Source organism: Grampus griseus (assembly GCF_964374135.1).
Source record: "Grampus griseus genome assembly, chromosome: 21".
In the NCBI taxonomy this organism is placed as follows: domain Eukaryota; kingdom Metazoa; phylum Chordata; class Mammalia; order Artiodactyla; family Delphinidae; genus Grampus; species Grampus griseus.
In genome coordinates, this window is record NC_139015.1 from 24,297,787 (window position 1) to 24,320,676 (window position 22,890).

The 22,890-nt window shown below is 40.8% G+C and overlaps 1 protein-coding gene across 1 annotated transcript in view; it reads left to right on the forward strand.

Annotated features, from left to right (window-relative positions):
* NRG1 (neuregulin 1) overlaps window positions 1-22,890 on the forward strand; it is a gene marked incomplete at both ends in the record, with an annotated part of 1,016,643 nt that overhangs the window by 113,420 nt on the left and 880,333 nt on the right. The window lies entirely within an intron of this gene.

Sequence of the window (22,890 nt, forward strand, 5' to 3'; positions counted from 1 at the left end):
AATATTTTCCCTTGTACTGTGCCGTCTAACTAAAACACTAAGGCGTCTGTCAGCAAATACAGTGCTTTAGTTTATGGAAGGTTGTCTTGAAAGGCATATTGTTTCCCTGCCCTGAGGTGGCCCTTTACAGCTTTCCCATGTGTACGAATTAGCAGATCGGTTTAGTAAGTTGATACGTTTGATCAGGCAAACAGATGAACACTGTAGAGATGATAAAGAATGAGGTATAGAGAATATGAATTTCATTAGAGAAAGGAGTAGGATGGGTCCCGGGAGATTGGCCTTGGGGATGAGAGAGGAGGAGCCGTGATTAAGTGATTTTGGGTTCCGGAAAGACAGAGGATGTGGAAGACACATTCTTAAGCCTGTCACTTTTTTTTTTTTTTTTTTTTTTTTTGCGATTTGCGGGCCTCTCACTGCCGTGGCCTCTCCTGTTGCGGAGCACAGGCTCCGGACGCGCAGGCCCAGCCGCCACGGCCCATGGGACCAGCCGCTCCGCGGCACACGCGCGGGATCCTCCCGGACCGGGGCGCGAACCCGTGTCCCCTGCATCGGCAGGCGGACTCCCAACCACTGCGCCACCAGGGAAGCCCAAGCCTGTCACTTTTTTTTGTGACCAACGTTGTTGGTTTTCAAAGTACATTTTTTCTCTTTTAATTCTCATTTTTAAAAATTCTGTAGCACCTTGCAACTTTCAACAGTGTGACACACATGATTTCATATAATCCCACAGATAAGGAGAACAAACTAGTGGCTACTAGTGGGGAGAGCGAAGAGGGGAGGGGCAAGATGGCAGTAGGGAACAAAGTACATTTTATTTAAGTTGATCTGGTCTCCGAGGGATCTTCTAAGAAAGCTCCACAGTAAGAGGAAATACTTCTCTGGGAGTTGAGCAAGTGTATTCCTGTGGAGTGACTTTCTTTGACGTTCTAATCTCTGGAAGGTATGAGGGGAGAGACAGGGACAGTTTTTCATTTTGTTAAATTCTCCCACTGGGGTAGAGCTGATCAAGGATCAGGCTTGGGCGGCAGCAGGAATGTTATGTGTGGATCAGCTGTAGAAGGGCAGGGCAGGCCCAGCAGACACCTACACATCAGGTTGTGTGTATTCCGTACCATTGAGGTTCGGACACACATTAGTTCTTCTGCAAGAGTGACCCATTTTTTTCCAATGCAAAAGCAATTAAATGACTATTTCATTCTGGTGTGCACAGCTCCATGTACCTAAAGTGGCTTTTCCCGTTTCTGAGAGCTAAATTATTTCTCCAAGAGTGCCATTTTCAGGTGAAAACCAGTGGTTTTCAACCCTGGCTACACAGTAGGATCACCTGGAGAGCTTCTAATGATGCTGGTATTGAGGACTGATACTTTTAAAATAACACCTCAACCTAGGCAATGATCATCACTGGCTAAAACCATTAGGTGGACTGTTGAAGGAGGACTTTGTAACAACAGGTTCAGGCTGGAAACCCTAAACCAAGGGGTTGGTCTTAATAGCACCACCTAGTGGACCTATCAGACAATTGTGAGTCTCATGCTGTCACAACAGGAAGTAACCAGCTCAATGAAACATGCATGCCGGAAAAATCGCACCTGAATCTCATTGAGCTTCTGGTGGTTTTCAAGGAAAACTGAGGATAGAGGTACACGTTAAACGACACCACAGGACATAACTAGACAGGAAATATGCTCTGGATTATTCAGTAACTTATGGTATGGGTGTGGAAAGGAAGGGACTATTGTAGAATAAAGAAAATCAAGTGATAACCAAAAGCACCATGTAAATCTTTTTTGATGATAATTCAAGCAAACTAAATTTAAAAATATATCTTAGAAACAATTTGGGGAAGTTTGAATAGGGAATGGATATTACATCATATTAAGGAGCTTTTAAAATTTTTAAGCCTTTAAAGTTTTGTTAAGACTGGTGGAGCTATATATATATATATATATATATATATATATATATATAAAAAATCAGAATTGCAAACAAGTACTTGGGGATGAAATAACATGATGTGTGGGATTTTCTTTAAAATACTCCAGGCAGTAGGGGCAAGACGGGAATAAAGACACAGACCTACTAGAGCATGGACTTGAGGACACGGGGAGGGGGAAGGGTAAGCTGGGACAAAGTGAGAGAGTGGCACGGACATATACACACTACCAAACGTAAAATAGCTAGCTAGTGGGAAGCAGCCGCATAGCACAGGGAGACCAGCTCCGTGCTTTGTGACCACCTAGAGGGCTGGGATAGGGAGGGTGAGAGGGAGGGAGACGCAAGAGGGAAGAGATATGGGGATATATATATATATAACTGATTCACTTTGTTATAAAGCAGAAACTAACACACCATTGTAAAGCAATTATACTCCAATAAAAATGTTGAAAAAAATACTCCAGGCAAAAAACAAAAGCAGGGGCTTTGATGAAACAAGACTGTCAATATTTGATAATCTCTGAAGCTGTGTGATGAAGTCATATTCTGTGGGTTTTCAAAATAAACAAAAGAATAAACCACAGACGAATGAAATGAGAATTTCTGGGGGGTGGAACCCAGGCATCGGTTTGTTTAAGCTCCCCAGATAATTCTGTTATGCAGTCAAGGTTGGGAACCAGTGGTAACCATTTCTTCAGTGAAAGTGTGGAGATCTAGGACAAAAAGGTTTTTCTGATAAGGCCATAATGTTCAGAAATGTTTCCAGTTTGTTTTCTGAGATTATAAAGATCAGCAGATCTTGTGAAACTGAATTGTGTACTCACAAGCAAGTTCTTGGTAATGTGAACCTTGAGATTTTATATGATTTATATATATATATATATGTATATACGTAAGTCAGAGTTGCATGTATTTATATATAAACCAGTTACATCAGAGATTATGTATATAAATCAGTAGTAGTTATATTGAAATACAATTAAGTTTATGTAATTATATTACTATAATTAAGTGTTACGCATATGTGTGTATATGTATATATTAATATAACTGTATATATGTATAATATATGTTTATATAATTAATAATTAAATTTTATTTCATTATATTAATATAATTAAGCATTATATATGTGATGTGTGTATATATATTTATGGCTTTTGTTATACTACTGTAATACACAGCACAGTATATTATAATAACAGCAACCGTAATTCCTGAGTTTTTGCGTGATCTCAATTTCAAATGTTTCATTCCATTATTATAGTACATGCCTCAGTTTTTGGTTCAGAAGAAACCTGTCATTGTACTTAAAACTCATTTACAGAAATTTTTCCTTTCTAACAAGGTCGCCGTGCTATTCTTACAGGAATAGTTTTTGATGTATGAAATGCATAGTCACTCAACATTTTTTCACAAGATGTTTATGGAGTGTCTGTTATGCGCAAAGCATCAGAATGGTTTTGAGTCGATAATCATTTGATTGAATCGCTATTTTTTGGTGGTCGTGTGATATTAGGCATTCAGTCTAGTAGTTAGGATCTGGTCTTCAATTTCAAAAGAAGGAAAACAAACTCAAATTGGAAAGTAATATGGAAGAAATATCAAAAATTTAGATTTAGAGATAAACTTACACGTATAACTGGGTAGAAGGATTCCTAGAGGAAGTCCAGTCAAGCCTCCATCCATGGCTGAAAGTTCAGTTTGTAATGACACTGGAGAAAGCTATACTGTCTAACTTCTTGAACTTGAACTTTTCCATAAGCAAAGAGCTCAAGGTCTTGCAAGGACACCTATCCCGTTGTCAGACAGCTCTAGCTAAAGCTGATCACCTGTGTTTTATCAGCCACGCAGCCACGTGTTCTGAATTGACAGAAGGCCACTTTAAGAGGGCATGGCTTCCAGGTCTCTGCCACAGCTTGTCCACTTTCTTAAGCTTGTCAACTGTTAGCACCATAGCTGCCCACACTGAGATAGGATTTTTCGTTGGGGTCGGAAGAAAGGAAGGTAGTCAAGGAGTCAAGAGTAGGCGCTAAGGAAATAAAAGTCATCGAATGTGCCAGAAGCTCATATTGAAGGCTAAGGGAAAGGAGGCACCAATGTTGAGGACGAGTGCCCCTCAGAGTACAGAGATGGGGGTCTCCTCATTTGTAAATTACTTACTAAGGGCACCAGTGGTGAACTAATTTATAACTGGATTTTCCTGTGACTGAGAAAGCTAAGGATGGGGATCACCACTAAAAATAAAAGTTCAGAGGCATCAATGTTTTATGGATATTTAGAAAGGGAAATAAGAAAATAGGTCAAGGACGACCGTACTGAAAAATTTATAAGTACTTGGTATCCTTATAACTTATCTTCAGTGAGAGGCAGCGAACCCTTAGGAGAAGAGCTCTGGTATGTTCCTTACCAGGGCATCAAAGCTCCAGAGATGTGCCTTATTCAGACACGTTGAGGAGCAATGGGGAGAGAGAATCCCCAAGAAATAGCTGTTGGCATCTGTTTAAAGGAGAGGAAGGCAGGCTGTATTCTAGAGTCTTAAGGTTAAAAATAAAGTGGAACATGAGAAATCATCTTGAGAATAGAGAACAGCCCTTGAGGCTTGGCAGGGAAGTCGGGGTTGTGCATGTAAGGTCCCTGCCAGGGACCCCAGGGGACATTTTGTTGCCTCTTTTACATGATGCCTCTCTGTGCCGTAAGTTAGAGAGGTCCACACAAAAAAGATTTGTTAGCTAAAACAGCTCTCAGTAGGAAATTATTTATAGTTAAAAGTCTAGTAAAAAAAAAAAAACACCCTGAATTCAAAATATCTGTAGCAAAAATATTCTTCCTGTTCTGTTACTTATCTGGGTAAAAGTCAAATTTCTGCGACTTTTGAAGGTGGTACTGGAATGATCTGAGGAAAGGGGATCAATGAGGTTATATTTTTTTGAAAACTTAAAGAAGTTTTTTGGAAATAGTTTTTGACTCAGGTGTTGTAAAAATGTTAGAACATTCCCATGTACCCTTTACCCAGGTTCCCTCAGTGAAAACAAATTACATAACCGTACCACTGTGGTCAAAACCAGGAAACTGATATTGATAAAATATTATTAATTAAACTAGAGAGTTTTAGATTTTACAGGTACTCTTTTTTTGGAGGGGTGTATAGTTCTGTGGAATTTTATCACATTAACCATCACCACGTTCAGGATACAGAACTCTTCCGTTATGCCAAAGAAACTCCCTCCTGCTACTGCTTTATAATCGTATCAACCACAGAGCTCCATCACTAAAAATGTGTCATTTCAAGAATATTACGTAAACAGAATAACACTTTTGCAACCATTTGAGATTGGCTTTTTTCCACTTAGATGGATCTCAGGGTGTTATGCTATGTTGTGTGTTTCAGTTGTTGAAGTATTGTATGCACATAACACAGTTTATCAATTTACTCCTTGAAGGACATTGGGGTTTTTTTTTTGTCCAATTGTAATTACTGAGCTTACATTTGTACTGTTTTCCCCAATTATATGAATTCTGACAGTATATCTGTATCTTTTAGGATTTAACTGCATGTGGGATGAGTTACTAAAAGGATAAAGAACAGGTTCCCAGTTTCCCAAAAAGCACTAGGATGATTCGTTTTTAGCTGAATAAAATATGTATATCAATTCATTTTAAAAATATATTTTTATTTATTTATTTGGCTGCGCCGGGTCTTTGTCGTGGCATGCGGGAACTAGTGCCCTGACCAGAGACCAAAGCTGGGCCCCCTGCATTGGGAGTGCAGAGTCTTAACCACACTGGACCACCAGGGAAGGTCCCACATTTTGTATATGTCAAGAATATGCTAATAATTATAGGAAAGTAGACAGGCAATTATCATTATAATATAGGAGGAATGTCCAAATTCTAAAATAACTCACAAAGTTCTTAAAAGAGTGGTCCATGGCTACGGTTTTTTACTTCTTTTATTAGGTGCTGCCACAGCCCTTTGTACCGGAGGGTGGATCTCAAACCTCTTGCTTCTCACTTAGACTTTCTCCTATACTTGACCTTCCTCCACCAAGGTTCCTTTCTCAGTGTATTGGACAGAAAAATGCAAGTTCGGTGCAAAAATGGGTGTGAACGTTTCCGTTGATTGAGGTGCTAGTGTGTTTCAGTAGTTCCTTTGCTTATTTAAGGGTATTAACATTGGATGGTACCCATCTCAAGTCTGTCCAAAATAGTTAACCCAAAGCAATTATTCTTAATTATAGCACATGGTTTCCAGATCATGTTCCAATCAAGTAATGAATTCCAGATTCATTATTTGATGTAATTTCTTGAGTACATAGAGTTGTTAACCCCGCTTGTGAGTCTTGGTACCCACAATTCACTCTTCTTGGGTTACTTTCTCTGCACATGGGGAAAAGCTATTTTCCATCTTCTCCTTCCTCTTTCAAAACTGCTGAATTTTTATCTCCCCTAAGAAGTTTTCTATAAAGATTCAGGTATTTCTGTTCATGTTTCTGTACCTGCGCATTTGTGCTACTTATGTGTGTTTATGTTTGTTCATCCAGCCTCTCTCGTGGAAAGTCACCTCTTCCATTTCTTCATCATCAGGACTCTACATAGTGAGGGCTTGACCAGTATTGCATTTGACTCATGGAAGGGACATATGTCTACCTCTGGGGACAAGTTTAACATGGGTTTGAGGAGTTAACCCAGGATTATTTCTCAAGTTTTTCTCAACCACTATTACATCTGCTAATAGTATCTATTTTCTTTTATTTACTTATTTTTATTTTTGGCTGCGTTGGATCTTCGCTGCTGTGCGTGGGCTTTCTCTAGTTGCAGCGAGAGGGGGCTTCTCACTGCGGTGGCTTCTGTTGTTGCGGAGCATGGGCTCTAGGTGCGTGGGCTTCGGTAGTTGTGGCACACGGCCTCAGTAGTTTTGGCTCGGGGGCTTAGTTGCTCCGCGGCATGTGGGAGCTTCCCGGACCAGGGCTGGAACCCATGTCCCCTGCATTGGCAGGCAGATTCTTAACCACTGCGCCACCAGGGAAGTCCCTGTATTTCCTTATAGTCACTTTTTTTTAAAGAATAAAATTGCTTTGGGTTTTTCTGATCCTCTGGGAAACTAGGTGTCAGGTTGGAAATTAGGTTGGTCTGAGCAAGTGAGCCCTTCTTACCAGAAGATCTGGAATTTGGTACTTTATTTGCCTCTAACTCCCTACATGATCATGAGGGTGCTTTTTGCTTTCTCATCGCCAAAATCAGGTGAATACAAAAGCCTATGTAGCCGACTGGAGTTTTGTGATGACAAAAGGAGATTCTAGACAAGATATGGGGGTCGTACTGTCCATTCCAGGTACACCAAGTTACCTTCGGTCTGATGATGCTGTTCAACCACATTTTGTTTGTTTGTTTGTTTTTTAATTCAAGGTTTTCTCTTACTTCCAGACAAAGCACAGAATTCTTCAGTCAGAACATCACCAGTCAGGGTGTTGAGAATTAACTCCGTTGAGTGGCTTTACACTCCCAGACCTAGCAGTCTACCTGGTTATTAGGTAAAAAGTTTCATAGCTCAGAAATACATCGTACGAAATGTTAGTTCAAGATGTGTGTGGACACAATGTTTACGTACTGCAACAGCAGAATGTTAAGACAACATCAGAACCACATATTTTTAATCTCTCTAAAATTTAATCTTCTCATATGCAAAAAGGTAGTAACGACAGCACTTGGGTACTTCAAAAAGTGTTTTGTCTGAAAGAAGGCACAGATTGATTAGGTGATATGTCCATCTCTCAGTGTCCTTGTTCAGGCTGAGCTGATTGCTATAATGCAGAAATGCGGGAAGCCTATGATTCTTTTAAAAGTTGAGAATTTCAGAACCTATGTGTGTAGCAAGGTAAAACTGGAATTGGCTGATGGATGACTAAAAGGAAAGTGAGCCTTTTCACCTTTTAAAAAGGTTAAGGTGACATTGTCAGTGTGGCTCAGTGTTCACTGCTGTCCTGCTGGTAGATTACATGCTTGATACACTGTCACATGGGTGATGACATTGTGTTTAAGTCACGGCTGTGACAGACTGAAAGTTTCTCAGGAGTCTTAGTGTCAACATTCCTCAAACTGCGTTTCAAAAGAATTCTCCCGCAAGAATTCCTAAGGACTACCCCGGTTCCATAGCAGGAAGAACACCTTCAAAATACGGCAGGAGTCCAACTACAAACCTAGTGCTTTCCGTCGGAATCTCTCATCCAAACTACTAAATTGGCTTCCTAACTAGCACCCTGCATTGACTCTTGCGACCCTATAGCCAACTCTCCACAAAGCAGCCAGAATGATCTTCTAAAAATACAATTTCTTCAAAAATATAATTCTCATTGCAGAACCCTCCATTGGTTTTTCTCTTAGAATCAGATGCAATGCAAATGCCTTCCCAGGGCCTAGCAGAGCTCAGTGTGACCTGGCCTGCATCAGCCTCTCCAAAGTCATGTCCTACCTACTACTGTCCCCTTTTCTTGATTCATTCTAATCATACTGGCTTTCTTACTTTTCTTTGGACATGTCTCAGGGCCTTTGCACTTGCTGGTACCCCTGCTGGACACACCCCCTTCCCCCCAGATCTTTACCTGACTGACTCTCTCACTTCCTTTAAGCATCTTCTCAAATGCCATCTCCCCAGAGAGGCCTTCCCTGGTCCCTCACTCTCTAGTCACTGTCTGTCCACAATCGTGCTATATTTTTCTTCCTGACTCCTGGTCACCTGGGATCATGTTATGTTTCTTGGTTTATTTCCTTTCTTCCTCTCTAGAACATAAACTCCTTGAGATCAGAGACATGGTTCTTGTCTTGCTGTATCCCCATGCCTATAATGACATCTGGCCCAGAGTAGGTTTGTGATGAGTATTTGTTTAAATGAGTGAACCGAGAAAGGAGTTACACTGAGGGTCAGATATGCCTGATGTCAAGTCTAAAGCTTATCAAGTTGCCATTTATTGGAATACGAAGCATCTCTCTTCAACTTGCTAAGCTTTCGTCTGCATGTTTTAAAATGTGTCCAGTGCTACCTTCTTCCTAGGTTGTTAGAACTAAAAGAAGCAATAGATAAAAGCCTGCCACAGAGTGGGCGATCCACAAACATTCCCTCGGTCTGACTCCTCACAGCTGTTTGTGGGCACTGCCTATAAAATGGACTAGAAACTCAGGGGTTCTTTTTTTTTTTCTTATTGGTTTTATCTTTTTGTGACAGGGTGATGTGGAGCTCCAGGGGCTGGCTGAAGCCCTTGGAGGGTTGTAGGCCAAGAGTTTGAGAACCACTGGGCTGTGTCCATGCAAAATGAAAACTGGATACATGCAACAACAGATGTCCTTATGCCTCCTAATTCCCAGCTGGGGGATCTTGTCTGCAATCTGAGAAGAGTCCTGTGGGTTCTGTGGCTTCTGTGGGAGGCCACCAAGTGTGCACTACTTGCATTTGGATGCCAAGGCCTCTGTGCTGGGACGGGTGGGAAAAAAAAAAATACCAGCTTCCCTGCTTGAGTGAACATTAGAGCGTGGGAAGAAATGAAGAAGCTGTCTCCCTCCTCCCCTTGTTCTGGTCAGGCCCATTTTTTGAGGTCAAAGCCCCATACCCCACTTGTGTTTCATTTCTGTTATGAAACCATTTCTAAATCCCTGGAGTCCTGCCAGGTACATCCTGCCAGGATGCAGTACTAAAGGTTTGCCTACTGGGTGTCTGATCTCAGACAAAATAATCAGAGCTAGAGCAAGACAGAACAGCATACATATAATAGTCATTAAGATGATGTAAACACTAATATAATACTTATGAGGTGCCAGGTACCCTTCCAAGAACTGTTCATCTGTTAATATATTGAGTCTTCACAACAACCCTATTGGGAAAATAGCTATTATTAGCTCCGTCTTACAGATGAGGAAACCCTGAGACCCAGAGGGTAAATGCCCAAGGTCACAGAATCCGTTGATGGTAGAGCAGAGCCCCAGCTCAGGTAGTCTGGATCCCAGGTGTCTTGCGATGGAGGTGGGCCCCACCAGCCTGTATCCCCAAACATCCAGGCCCTGTTGCTCCAAGGGGTGAAACTCCAGGAGAGAGATTCATGCAGGCCTTGGTCCTATGAAGAGTTGTGAATGCTGGATTGGTTAAAACTTTATCAGAGCCGTGCATGGTGGACGTCATAACATCTAAAACTTCAGCACTCCTGTGGTTTACAAAGTACTTATTCATGTTCCCAGAAATGCACGCGCTCTGCTTGCATCGTCCAGCACCAGCGCTGAGTCTTCGCACTGCCCCTCTGTTTGTCTGCAGTGCTGTCGCCCTTGCTCTCAGGGCACAGCCCTCCTCTGGTCCAGGGAGATCCTGCTGTCTCTGTGAAGTCGGTTGGTCTCGCTCTGGTCACCACCAGCACACTGTTCCTTAGACATAACCGTGCATGGAAATGTTTGTTACTTGTTGTTCTAGCTCTCATCTGCTTCTGTCTTCTTTCCCTCAAGTGAGTTGCCCTGCAGGAGTAGGAGTGGGTCTGTTTTTCCCCTTACTACTGCCTCCTCACTTCCTGTTGTAGATCTCTACGCCTCGTCAGGGCTAAATAATTGCTATTAAGCTGAATGATCATCCCAAGATAAAGAAATGCGCTGCTGCCTGACTGGTTAGTTTTCTAAAGATAGGGATAATAATGAGAGTTATTTGCAGAGAACTTACTCTGTGGCATCGTTCAAGGGCTTTACATGTAGTAACCGATTTAATCCTCTCAACGGCCCTGAGCACCACTATTACACACTTCATTTTTCCATGGGGAAACGATTGCTTTCTGGGGAGTATGCAGAAGGCCTAGTTTCACTCCCCTAAAAACAGAATGTACAGAAGTTGCTTTGCTGTGCTTTGGAATAGCTGGGGCTGAGGAAACAGGATTCTAGCTCTTTGGGTTGGAGGTTGATTTAGCAGACATATGTAACTGAAGTATTCTGCTTTTAGCTTTATCATTATCTTCCACTTACTGTTTCTGCTTTAGATCCTGGAAAAGGACAGGGCCTGAAGAATGCATCCTCTGCTGAAAAATGGGGACTATTTCTTGTTGATACTCTTCAGGAACATTTTAGCAGAGCAGAGAAAATCCAGTGTTGACTTTCCTATCTACCCTCTGGTCTTTGCAGATTGCTCATCTGTTGAGTGGGGTTCATTGTAGCCACCTCTCAGGGTTGTGATGAACGTTAAATGAGATGCTCTGTGTGCAAAGGATGGCTTGGGATCCATCCTTTATGGACCCCAAGCCATCCTTGGACATCCTGTGAGGATGGCTTGAGGCCCCCACTCAATAAACCTTGGTTGTTATTGGGAGCTGGCATTACCTGAAAATCCTAAACAAGCCGTAGGTTTGAGATGAGAGTCAAAAGTCTTGAACTGGTGAAGCGTTCTCCTGCTAGATTGCAGGCTTTCCCCTGTATCAAACAACAGTGGAAATGCTTGTTCAGAGATAGCCCAGAATGGTAAACAAACAAACCCAAAACATCATTCTGGAAAGGCTGGCGTTTTGTACAACATTGTAAGACATTTATAGTTATTGAGCCAAAATTTCCACTGTAATCGAAAAAGCAGTTGCTTTTAAACTTCTGGTCCAATTTAGCAATTACGGGTGAGTTAAAATGTAGGCCATTTGAATTGGATTTGGAGGATAAAGTAAGATTCTATCCTGCAGTGGGGGATGACTCACGGAAGAGGTAGCCTGACATAGTGGAAACAGCAGCTGATAAGGAGCCAGGAGACCTGAGTTTCTAGTCTGGATTTGCATGAATAAGCTGTAATAGCCTTTGGGCAAGTCATTAAACATCTCAGTTTTCTAGTCTGTAAAATGAGAGGACTGCGTTTGTGAACGGATCTTTCAACATACATAAGATTCTACCAAGCAGATCACTGAAAAGGGAATGTGTTGTCTGTGGTCATTAGGGAACAAAGTATTCTTGCTAATGCTCTCTCTCTCTCTCTATATATATATATATCATTTTTTTGGAGAGGATACCAATATGAACAACCAGAACCCAAGAAAATGCACCAGCACCAGAGTGATAAAGACAAAAGGAGACACCTGGGAATCTTATAATATCCTAGGGTCATTGCTATGTCCTGGGAAAGCACAGCCCTGCTAGTTAAAAAACTGTTCTGATAATGGGTCATTATAAACAGAGGATTTACTGGGATCCATCGATGGGATTTTTAAATGGTTATCTTGTTATGGATGTCCTGTCGTGTACTTTGTGCAGACACATCTTGAGAAGTAATTTATTGGTTGACAAAACTCATTGAACCCAAGTTTGCAAATGGGAAAACGAATTTGGGTTAGCAAGCTTGTTTATTTCTTCTTGGCACTCTCACATACTATTTCAGTTGTGGTTGTGAAGCCACTTTTTGTGCCAGTTGTCTTTATGAAAGTTTTCAGGTTTTACGAAGTTGGATTTTGAGTGGTAACGTGTTCCATCCTCTGTATCAGCAGCCACCTGCAAAATTAAGCTTGGTCAAGTACGGAACGGATGGAGTGGGTGATTTCTTGCAATTATTCACTGACATTGTAAGTGTGCCTCTTGTGGTACAGTGGACATGTTCCTGAGAGTTACGAAGGTTACATTTTTAAAAATTGAATCCACTTTTCCCATTGACTTGCATTCGAATTTCAGAGATGTCTTAATCTTCATTTCTGATTGATTTTCAATTAGCAGTGGTTCCTGCCATTTTAACTCTGAATTTCATAGTTCCTTACCCTGCCCTCCCAAGTAGTTAATGATATGTAAACAAATATTAGAGTAAGTTAGGAGCGTCTCTGTCCTGTAACCCTGTAGACAGTCCTGGTGTGTGTGTGGTCAGGGGAGTGGGGTGCGGTGGGCTATCTGGGAGATGAAGGACCTTGGTTCTGGTGCTTTCTCTGCCATCACAGAGTAGTGTGTCTTTGAGCAAGGCCTTTTTGCCTCCTCTACCCACCGTTTTCTCATGTGTAAATGATGACCTCCATTGCTCCTGTCTGGCTTCACTATTGTACAAATAATTGAGTGGGAACAGCGAACTCTCTGTGAATAATAATCCTACAGTTTGTCTTCTTACAAATTAATTTTCTTAAAGTGGATCACACGTATCTGTAAGTGGATAATGGCATCCATTTATTATCCTTGTTTTTATTTAGCCTCTTTTTGACTTGTAAGTTTCATTTTGGCTGGATTAGATGGAGAATCGTTGGGAGGCTTATTCAGCATAGACAGATTTATTCATTCTTCATTCTGGATGAAAAAGAGGAAATACTTTAAGATAGAGCTGACATGGAACATTAATTTGAGTGAATCTTTTCTGTGAGGAGTGATTGTAGCATCTTCATTGCCATAACGGAGAGAGATTAGCATGGATTAGATTATCTCATGTACAAAGGTTGTACAAATTATTAGCCATTATTTGTAGGCTGGGCTGATCTTTACAGTTGCTGGCATGACTTCTTTTGCAATAGAGTCATGATTTCTTTCATACAGTTTACACGTGGCAATGAGAGGAGCGCATGTCCCTTGTTACCGAAACCTTGTGTCTCCCAACGGGAACTTGGCGCAGCCTCAGAAACACAGGATGTGGATGTACAATATTAAGGAGAGGGCACTGGTCATCTGGCATGCTGTCTGCAATGAGAGTACATATTGGCCAAAGGCAGAAGAGTTCCTGAAACAGATGTTCAGACAAGATGGCTAGAGTACTGTTGAAATGTGGTCAAGAATAATTATGAACATAAGCCTAAAAAGGTAGCCAAGATACGGTTCTGAATTATGGCCAGTCATGAGATTATTATTTAATTCCAGTTGAGTGTGTTCCCTGCCAAGTATGTGCCAGACCCTCTGAAACAAAATCTGGTTTTTGCCAGAGGTACTTAGCAACTATATTTTAAGCCTAAATTCCAAAAAAAGGGAAAGAAGAATAAATTGCTTTCTGATGGGAGTAAGTCGTATTTCAAACAGCCTTTGAAACCCCACCTTCTCTAGGAGAGACTTTGCCCAACTGAGTGGAAGAGAGGGGGTGGTCCTCTCCTCCACTGAACCCAACCAGATTTGTAGCACTGTGGTCTCTTTCCTAATGTTTTTACAGCAATTGGTACTTGTGCTCAGTGATTATTAGAACTTTCATGACCACCCTCATCCTACCTCCCTGATCTCACCTTCTCCCTCTAGCCTTTTTACTCTGGGGAAGCTGGACTCCTTCTTGATCTTGGGATGTACCGAATAGCTTCCTGCTGGGAAGCTCTTCCTTCCAATAGTATAGATCTCACTCCCTCACTTCTTTTAGGTCTTTGCTCAGATGCCATCTTATCCACGAGGCTTCCCTGGCCACCCTATTTTTAAGAAACAGCATCCCACCAGCATTTCCTATAGCCTTCAGCCTCCCCTGTTTTACCTCGTTGCACTAATTACCATCTGACACATTACCTATTTACTTCCATGTTTGTTCATTGTCTGCATTTTTCCCTGTAGAATGAGGATAGAGCTTTGTGACTAGCGCAATGCCTGGCCCACAATGGATACCCAATAAATATTTGTTGAAAAATGAATAAATGATTAGCCCTTCATTTGTATTGCTTCATATATGTTGCATTGGGGCCTTCTAGAAGACAGCATTAGAACTCCCCTTACCTTGTGACTCGAGCATTGGAAGCATCTTGGAGATCAGAGGTTCTTAAGCAATTGTTCATGAACTCAAAGAAGTGCATCACAAAATTTGGTGTGTGTATGAATCAACTGGGTATCTTATTAAAATGCAAACCCTGATTCAGCAGGTCTGGGTTGGGGTCTGGGGTTCTGCGTATCTCACAGGCTTGCTCCCACGTGATGCTGATGTTGCTGGTCCAAGGATTGTGCTCTGAGTAACAAGGCTCTGAAGCATCTGTACGTGGGCTTCAAGGGGTTCATAAAGCCAAGGTCATTATTATGAGCAAGTATTGTTCTAGCAAAAGCCTAAGTGCTTATTTTTAGAGATTTCTAATAGACTGCCCATAAACAGATAATTTATTGGGCATTCATGTATAGAGCTTTAAAATGTTAACCACACATAGTTGATCTGTATGCAGACGTACATATAGGTATATGGGGATTTCTTTTCATGAGGAAACGGTAGAGAACATTCATCAGTTTCTCAAAGGGATGATAACTGCAAACAAGGGTAACACCCATTATTTCTGGCTGATGTTAAACTTTACATATCAATCCCAAACACGTTATGACCACGTTGCTATGATGGTGACAAAATCAACACGAAGGTTTGCAAATACTTTGCAAGATTGTGTTTTTACTGCCCCCCCCTTTTTTAAACTGAACAAACAACTTTTTAAGTTAACATTTACCAGAGATGATAATTTTCCCAGGGAAGTATTAGGTGAAATCATTTGCAAAACGCTTGGAACCCGACAATCCCAAGGTAAATATTTGTTTTTCCCTAGCCACTGGAAATGGACCCAAGCTGGAAACATTGGCTAGAAGCGAGTGTTTGGAAACTCGGAAGCCCTCTATAAATGCCATTGCAGTAGCTCACTGTCCTTCTAATCTGAGGCCAAAAGACCCTCAGAGGGGCACTGGTGTAGAAAAGCTGTTTTCTGATAGAAAGCAAACAATAGCCCATCAAGAGCTACATAGCTTTTCAGTCAAGCAACTTACCCCCAGGTGTACTCTTTTCAGCCGAGGAGTGTGGGCAATTTAGTTTCAGAAGTAATAATCCCCTGAAAGAACAAGAGAAGTCATTTGGAAGAACTGAGATATTAAATAGCTCTACAAAATAAACATCTAGAGCAGTGCTTAGTCAAATGTGTTCAGTTCTAGACACCCTTGCATTGTGATGGCATCATTGCCATCATAATGGGTAATAATGCTACTAACGATCGTAGTGCCTAACCAAGAGTGCTTAATATATGCTAGCCAGTGTGTTAAGCACTTTCCATGTGCTTTCTGTATAAGAAATACTGACAAGACTTATTTGAAGTAAGTGTTATAATTATTTTTGTTTGCAGATAAAGAAACTGATGTGTAGATATGTGATTTACCTTGTTCAAGGTGACAAAATTACTGAATGGTAGAATTGGGATTCAGATTTGAATATTCTGAATCCAGAACTCTCGCTGTTAACTGTTAAGCTGTGCTCAGAACCATAACACACTGATGACCGATGACTTTGGGATATCTATTTGGCAGACTACATCTTAAGGCTTCTTGGTTTAATTTACTCTCAAGAGTAAAGAAAATACAGATTTTTATGAACTTACTGTCAGCCAATTACCTATTCTAAATTATTTTCAGAAGAAACATTAAATATTCTTTGTTAAAGAAATTATGGTAAAAGTTTTACTTAACGTGAGCTTCAGACCTGAAGCATGACCATTTCATGGAAGTGAGGATTTTGTCTGGCTTTGTAGCACGGCAAAAATACTATGGTGTGCAAAAATGGATTAGAGTGAGTATAAATGCAATTGTTTTAGAAAAGGACCACTTTTCCCTAATATTCAACTTGTGCTTCTGAGAATTAGTGGAATTTCAATACTTTAATGTGTGTCTTGTACAGGGCTTTTAGTTGCAAATAACAGAATATGCATAGGCTAGTTTAACAAGAAAAAGAGTGTATCAACAGGTATTAGCCTCCAGAGTCTCTGGGATAGTTGCCAGAGAACTTGTTTCTGGGGCTACACAGCCACACCCAGGACTTGTCTCTGATCATATGGCTTCCCATCACCTGTCATGCCAGGGATCTGCCTCCCAAAACTGAATAACCAAATGCTTCCCTAAATGCTCCAGCCAAAAAACTGGTTCTCCCTGGTTTGGTGCCCGGAAGTGAGGTAGTCTCTGAAGTCTCTGGCTTCAACTACTGTGTGAAATTCACAATGTGTGAAAATTCCGAAATGTAGGCAGATGTTCAAAGTGGTTGGACAGTCACCACAAGGAAGCCCCCAAGATTGCGAAAGTCAGATAAATGTAAGCTATCTTTTGTCTTTATTGCATTTCCGCCTCACTCTTACCTCCTTTGACTGCTCATTCCTTATTGACAACAGGGATTCCGTTCATTCAGGTTCCAAAATGGCACTGTGTTAAGTTCACAAGAAGGCTTATCAGGGACTTTTTGAGCCTAATGAAAATGGTGAACGCTGTATTAAAAAAGCGATGGAGCAAATGCTGTGCATTTGGCGTTAAGCATTTGTAACTTGAGAGTGATGGTAGGACATTCAAGTGAACGTACGGTGGGCAAACGGAGATGAGGGATTGTAGCTCGGGAGTCCCCGCAGGGCTCCAGGTCTGGATATGGGAGTTGCCTTCCAAGGATTGACAGTTGAAGTATTGCCCAGAGGATGGGTGTTTGCTGAGCAAGAGATGTCAACATACAGGACAGAAGACTGAACATGGAACCATGAAGACCCCCGTGTGCCATGCCCAAGTCCAGGTTCAGAAAAGAAAGGCCACCTTGTGAAGGAGATGGAGAAGGGGCAGATAGAGAGCTCAGAAGACAGCTGTGTTGTTTTAGTGTCATGGAGATTAAAGGAGGTACTACAGTTGATCCTTGAACAACATGGGTTTGAAGTATGCGGGTTCACTTATACAAGGATGTCTTCCAGTAGTAAATACTATAGTACTACAGAGTCTGTGGTTGATGGAATCCCTGGCTGTGGAGGACCCATGGATATAGAGGACCGGCTGTGAATTCTACATGGACTAACCGCCGAGTTGCTCAAGGGTCAACTGTATATTAGAACTGACTGCCTCTACTGACTGTTCATTAAGATACAGTTTCTCAAATGTAAAAGTGAGTTTGAAAGAGATCAGCAGTATTTGAGATGTGCCTTATTCTTTTCAAATTTGTTTTCAAATCCCTATCATTTCATTTGGTTTAAATTCATTGACATCATTAAATGGAAAATTACTTTCTGTGTGTGGTTAAAACAATCTTGAGTTACTGTATTTTACTAACTTAAACATAAAAAAAATCCAGTTTGCATGTAGTTAATCACATATTTGAAGAAATGACCTTAAGAATTCTATTTTTGGAAATAGAATTGCAAGGTACACAGAGTGCAGACCTGGACACCTCTGGGTAGTTTCCTGCTTGGCCACAAACTGTGAGACCTGGTCAGGCTGATCTCGGGTGGCCTCGGCCTGTAGCGGCTTGAAGCAGGATTTCGGTTCCCTGTCCAGAGATTGAAGTCATGCCGCGGCAGTGAGTGCTGAATCCCAGACACTAGACCACCAGGCATCAGTGGCGGTGACAAGGCCCTTGGCTCGTTCGCTTTGTAGAAATGAATTCCTACAAAGACATGGAAAGTAGTGAAACAAGTAAAGTGTTTATTAGGAGGAAAAGGAGTACGTGTGGATAGACACACGGGCGGACTCAGAGAGTCACGTGCTTGTAGTAGTTTAAACCACGTATATGGGGTGTTTCTTCCTGGTTTCCTTTGGCCAATCATCTTACTTTGCCTGGTTCTGAGTCCATTATTTGGTTTATCCCAGGGTCCTCTAATGTGTGCACGTGCATCTCTTAGCCAAGATGGATTCCAGTGAAGAGGCCTATGGCTAGGTTGACATCACTCCCCTGTTGACCTCCAAGGAGCCTTTCTGCGTATGTGTAGTCAGGAAGGTGTCCTTGACCTTGAGAATGAGAAAGGGGTGGTTTCTTACCTGGGCAGGGTTCAGCTCCTCCTCTTCTTCATCTTGGAGTATCTGTCCAGAGGGGACAGACTCCAGCTGTTCAGCCTGGGGGCCATCTGTCTCCTACCTCAAGGCCACCTCACCTCTCACTCCAGTCACTCTTTAGGACTAGGTAGGGAGCTAATGTTTCAGATGGGAAGAAATACCACTTCAAGGTTTATCACTATGAAGCACATGTTTGCAGGTTCTTATACTTCTGCATATTTTGAGGAATCAGAAGGCTTCATTCATTCAGAAAATATTAACCTAAAAGAGCCTGCTGCATGCCAGGGAGCATCCCTGATGATTGGGAGTTTGGGGTTGAGGTAGGAGGAGGAAGACAAATGAGTAAGGCTTGCTCCTTACTTTCTGAAAGGAATTGTTTTATTTTTGCTTAAGAGACATAATCAAGGAAAAGCATATGGTCTAACTACATAATGTTTGGGTTAGGCCCTGGCTTGATGAAGGGAGATTTAGTATCACAGAGGCTTCTATTTTAGTAGTAAGGAAAAAAAAATTATGATGTGAATGTTTTCTTATCACACCAGGAAAGAAGTCCATTGCACTTTCGGAGATGGGTTTGATCGCCCTCATTGATGCCAAATAAGTGACCTAGGCTTAGACTTTCTGTTGAGGTGATGGTAGACCTTCAAATGTTGATCATCTTCGTCCTGGTAAAGTTCTTGTCCCTTTGCTTATAGACATTATTGGGTTGTATGGACTTTGCATGGACCACATGCCTGGTGTCAGATTTCTGTTGTCCTGTAACTGCTTACCTAATCCCCAAATCATCTTGTTGTGTCTAAGAAAATAATGAGTGAAAAGTGGACCTAGAGATGTCTACAAAGGGTCATCTATAGATATATGATGGAAAAGGAAAAACAGATAAGTAACAATACTCATTTTAAAAATTCTAATATTGTTAAGAATTGTCAAATTTATTTTCGTAACCACAGAATAGTCAATTTAAACTCAATGTTTGGCAGATATACTAGTGTTATATATGTACTGCTCTCATCTGGGAAGTCATATGTTTTTAATAACGTTGTATCTTGATTAAAATATGAATGTCTTGTGTTTTTACAGCAGAGCCATTGGTTGACTGAATATTCTCCAGTAATAAAATTAGCAGCAGCAGTAGCAACTACAATAGCTAGCATGTTTTGAGTCCCGATCATGTGCCAGGCATTCTTTTAATCACTTTACATATGTTAATTCATGTAATTCTCACCATGGATCTGCTATGTAGAAACATATTATCCTCCTAAGTGAGACTTAGAGATTTTAAGTAACTTACCAAGTTAGCGATAAAGTCAGGTTTTAGATCCAGATAGACTGCAAAATTCATACTCTTCTATCCTGCATTAATATACTTACTAACCAAGTAAAATATACTTAGAGCATATTTGTAGATTATGAAAATTGGTAAAAGGAAGAAATGAAGAAAGCAAAGGCGGTGGGGGGAGAGAGAGAGAGACAGGGAAACATCCTCCTACCAGTAGATGAGACCTCTGTTAACATTTTGAGCTATACACATTTGGACATTTTTTTGGTGTCTTTTGGCACACATGCAGAATTTGGATCATATAATTTTTAACAGTTTTGTTGTTAGTAGTATTTGAAAATTTTCCATCGTATTATTTTAGTATGATTTCTGATGGCTACATTAAGATGTGGATGTTCTATATTTTTTTTACAGACCCCCACTGTTGCGTATTTAGATTATTTTTTACCTCTTGCTTTTAGAAAGCAAGGTTTTCAATAGAAACCTAACATTAATAGGCAATAGCATCAAACTGTACAATAAATGCACACTTAATTGAAAGTATATGTAACTCCAACTGCAGTTGATTAATTTGTGATTTTTCTCTTAGACTTGTTTCTTTCACTTTTTGCCATATCTGCTCACATGCTCCTCACAAGTATAATTTAGATTCGGGAAGGTAACAGAAAAGAGAATCAGTGTGAGACTGTATTCATTACTTTGAGTCAGATTCAGTGGATGATTCTACTTTGAAAAATGGCTCAGATGGCTCAGCTGATGCTGAAAGCCCTCTTCATTTAATATATATCTAGTCGTCTAGGAAGATGCCAGGCGTGCTATTTTGTGTTGTATTAAGATTTTGAATCTACAGTGTTTTCACTATGAAATGCTATTCTTGAGCAGAATTTTCTCCCATATTTTTATTACAGATATGTTATCTTTGTGAAAACATGATACCACAACCCTTGGTTTATTTATTAGTCCACCAGTCCTACTCCCCTACATCCAGTGATTCTGAAGATCTCCACAACGGTGATGATTGTCCTTGATGATGAATTACAGTAATATTTTCACAGAAGTCATTAGTGGAAGATTAAATTGTGGGAAATATGGAGTAGTAGTTTAAGAGCAGGCATTTTGGAATCACGTGGACTTGAAAGGACAGCTTGGATCTGCTCCTTTCTTGTTGTGTAATCTTGAGCGAGTTAAGTAACCTCTCTTTAACCTCAGTTTCTTACCTGTAAAATGGGGTTGTTACATGAAATAAGTCATACATACGTCTGATTTCTAGTAATCCTTCTGTAAATATTAGCTTGTATTATCATCATCATTATCATTATTAAGTGTATTTCACTCTAGTGTATATGGAATACTAGTTTTTATGTGCAGAATCTAAGCAATGCTCTCAGAATAGTTGCTTATTGACCAAAATACAGGATTCATTGACTAGGGGTTGAAACTTACTATATGCAGTATTAAAGAATGATAAATCATGAGTTATAGCTTTAAAAACAACAATGACAACAAGATAATGGAATTCCCGTAAGGTTCTTTGAAGTACTTTAAATGTTTATTTTACAACTCTTTAGCTTCCCTAGAATTTGTAAAGAAGACTTTACATTGTTTATGTGGGATTAATGCACGTAGAACCTACCGTCAGCAGTTACTTAACTTTATTTTGACAATAATTATAAGCTCAAAGTGCATCAAAAGCATATTTCTGTGGATCTTTTAAGAGATTCCACTGAGGAAACTGTTTCTCCAATGCCAGCATCATGACCTAATTCCAGGGTTATTCCACACTGATCTGAAATGAGAATTTTACTTCTCTGGTTTGACACAGCAACAAAAATATTGGTCCTCTTCCCTGGCTTGACCCCAATATGCCTAAACTGATTTTTCCGTGGTACCCTTTTAATAGTCGGGCTAGTTCCTAGGAGAACATCTTCAGGGATCTGTAGGTGAAAACAAAACTGTCAACATCTTATCAGGGTGAAATAGAGCTATCACACATTTTTCCTTCTGTGGATCTTGGTTAGGTAGACTCCTTATGGAAATTAGAGCCCAAGCTATTGGGAAAAGCATGCTTTACGAATATCTTTAGCAATGGAGAAGAGAAGAACGATGTACAATCTGTCTGAAACCATTGTTTTTTTAGCACTTACCCTTGGGACAGAGTGCAGTTGAACAGTGTTTTTTAAAAAATCGTGAAAGAAGGAAACATTTAAAAAGCTATTCTAGGGCTTCCCTGGTGGCGCAATGGTTGAGAATCTGCCTGCCGATGCAGGGGACACGGGTTCGTGCCCCAGGCCGGGAAGATCCCACATGCCGCGGAGCGGCTGGGCCCGTGAGCTATGGCCGCTGCGCCTGCGCATCCGGAGCCTGTGCTCCGCAACGGGAGAGGCCACAACAGTGTGAGGCCCACATACCACACAAAAAAAAAATAAATAAAAAAGCTATTCTAATTTTACGAAAGTAAGACAAATCCTTGACAGATATGAGGAATTCATTTAGAATAGGTATACGCGAAGGTAGAGTGATTTGTTCTGAGCCTGAGTCTTGCTAACTAACTCTGCCTGCTGTATAGTGTAAAGTCGGATCTCATGGATCCCATGACTCCTGGGAAGAGCACTGGGCCAGATACCTACCTAGTGATGTGCATTCTGTTCTAGCCCAGTCTCAGCTTCTTTTTTGCTTTTCTGTTTTTAGCAAAAAAACCTACATAACCTCTCAGGCTTCAGTTTCTCATCTCTAAAATGAAAAGTTTGCAATGGGTGGTCTTAAAGGTTCCTTTTAGCTCCATAATGTTGCAACTTGCAAATGAAAATACCTCTGCAGGTGTGATAGACGCAGCTTGATTCCTGTGGTGGACTAAAAGCTGGGGACAGTCGAGTACATGTAAATTGGGAAAAGCTTCCTGTAGAGGCGGGGCTTTAAGACATTTGAAAAAGAGTCTGATCCTACATTGAATAATACTTCTTGCAGCTGATATTTGTTTTTATAATAAATGCACACGTGAGTCAGTT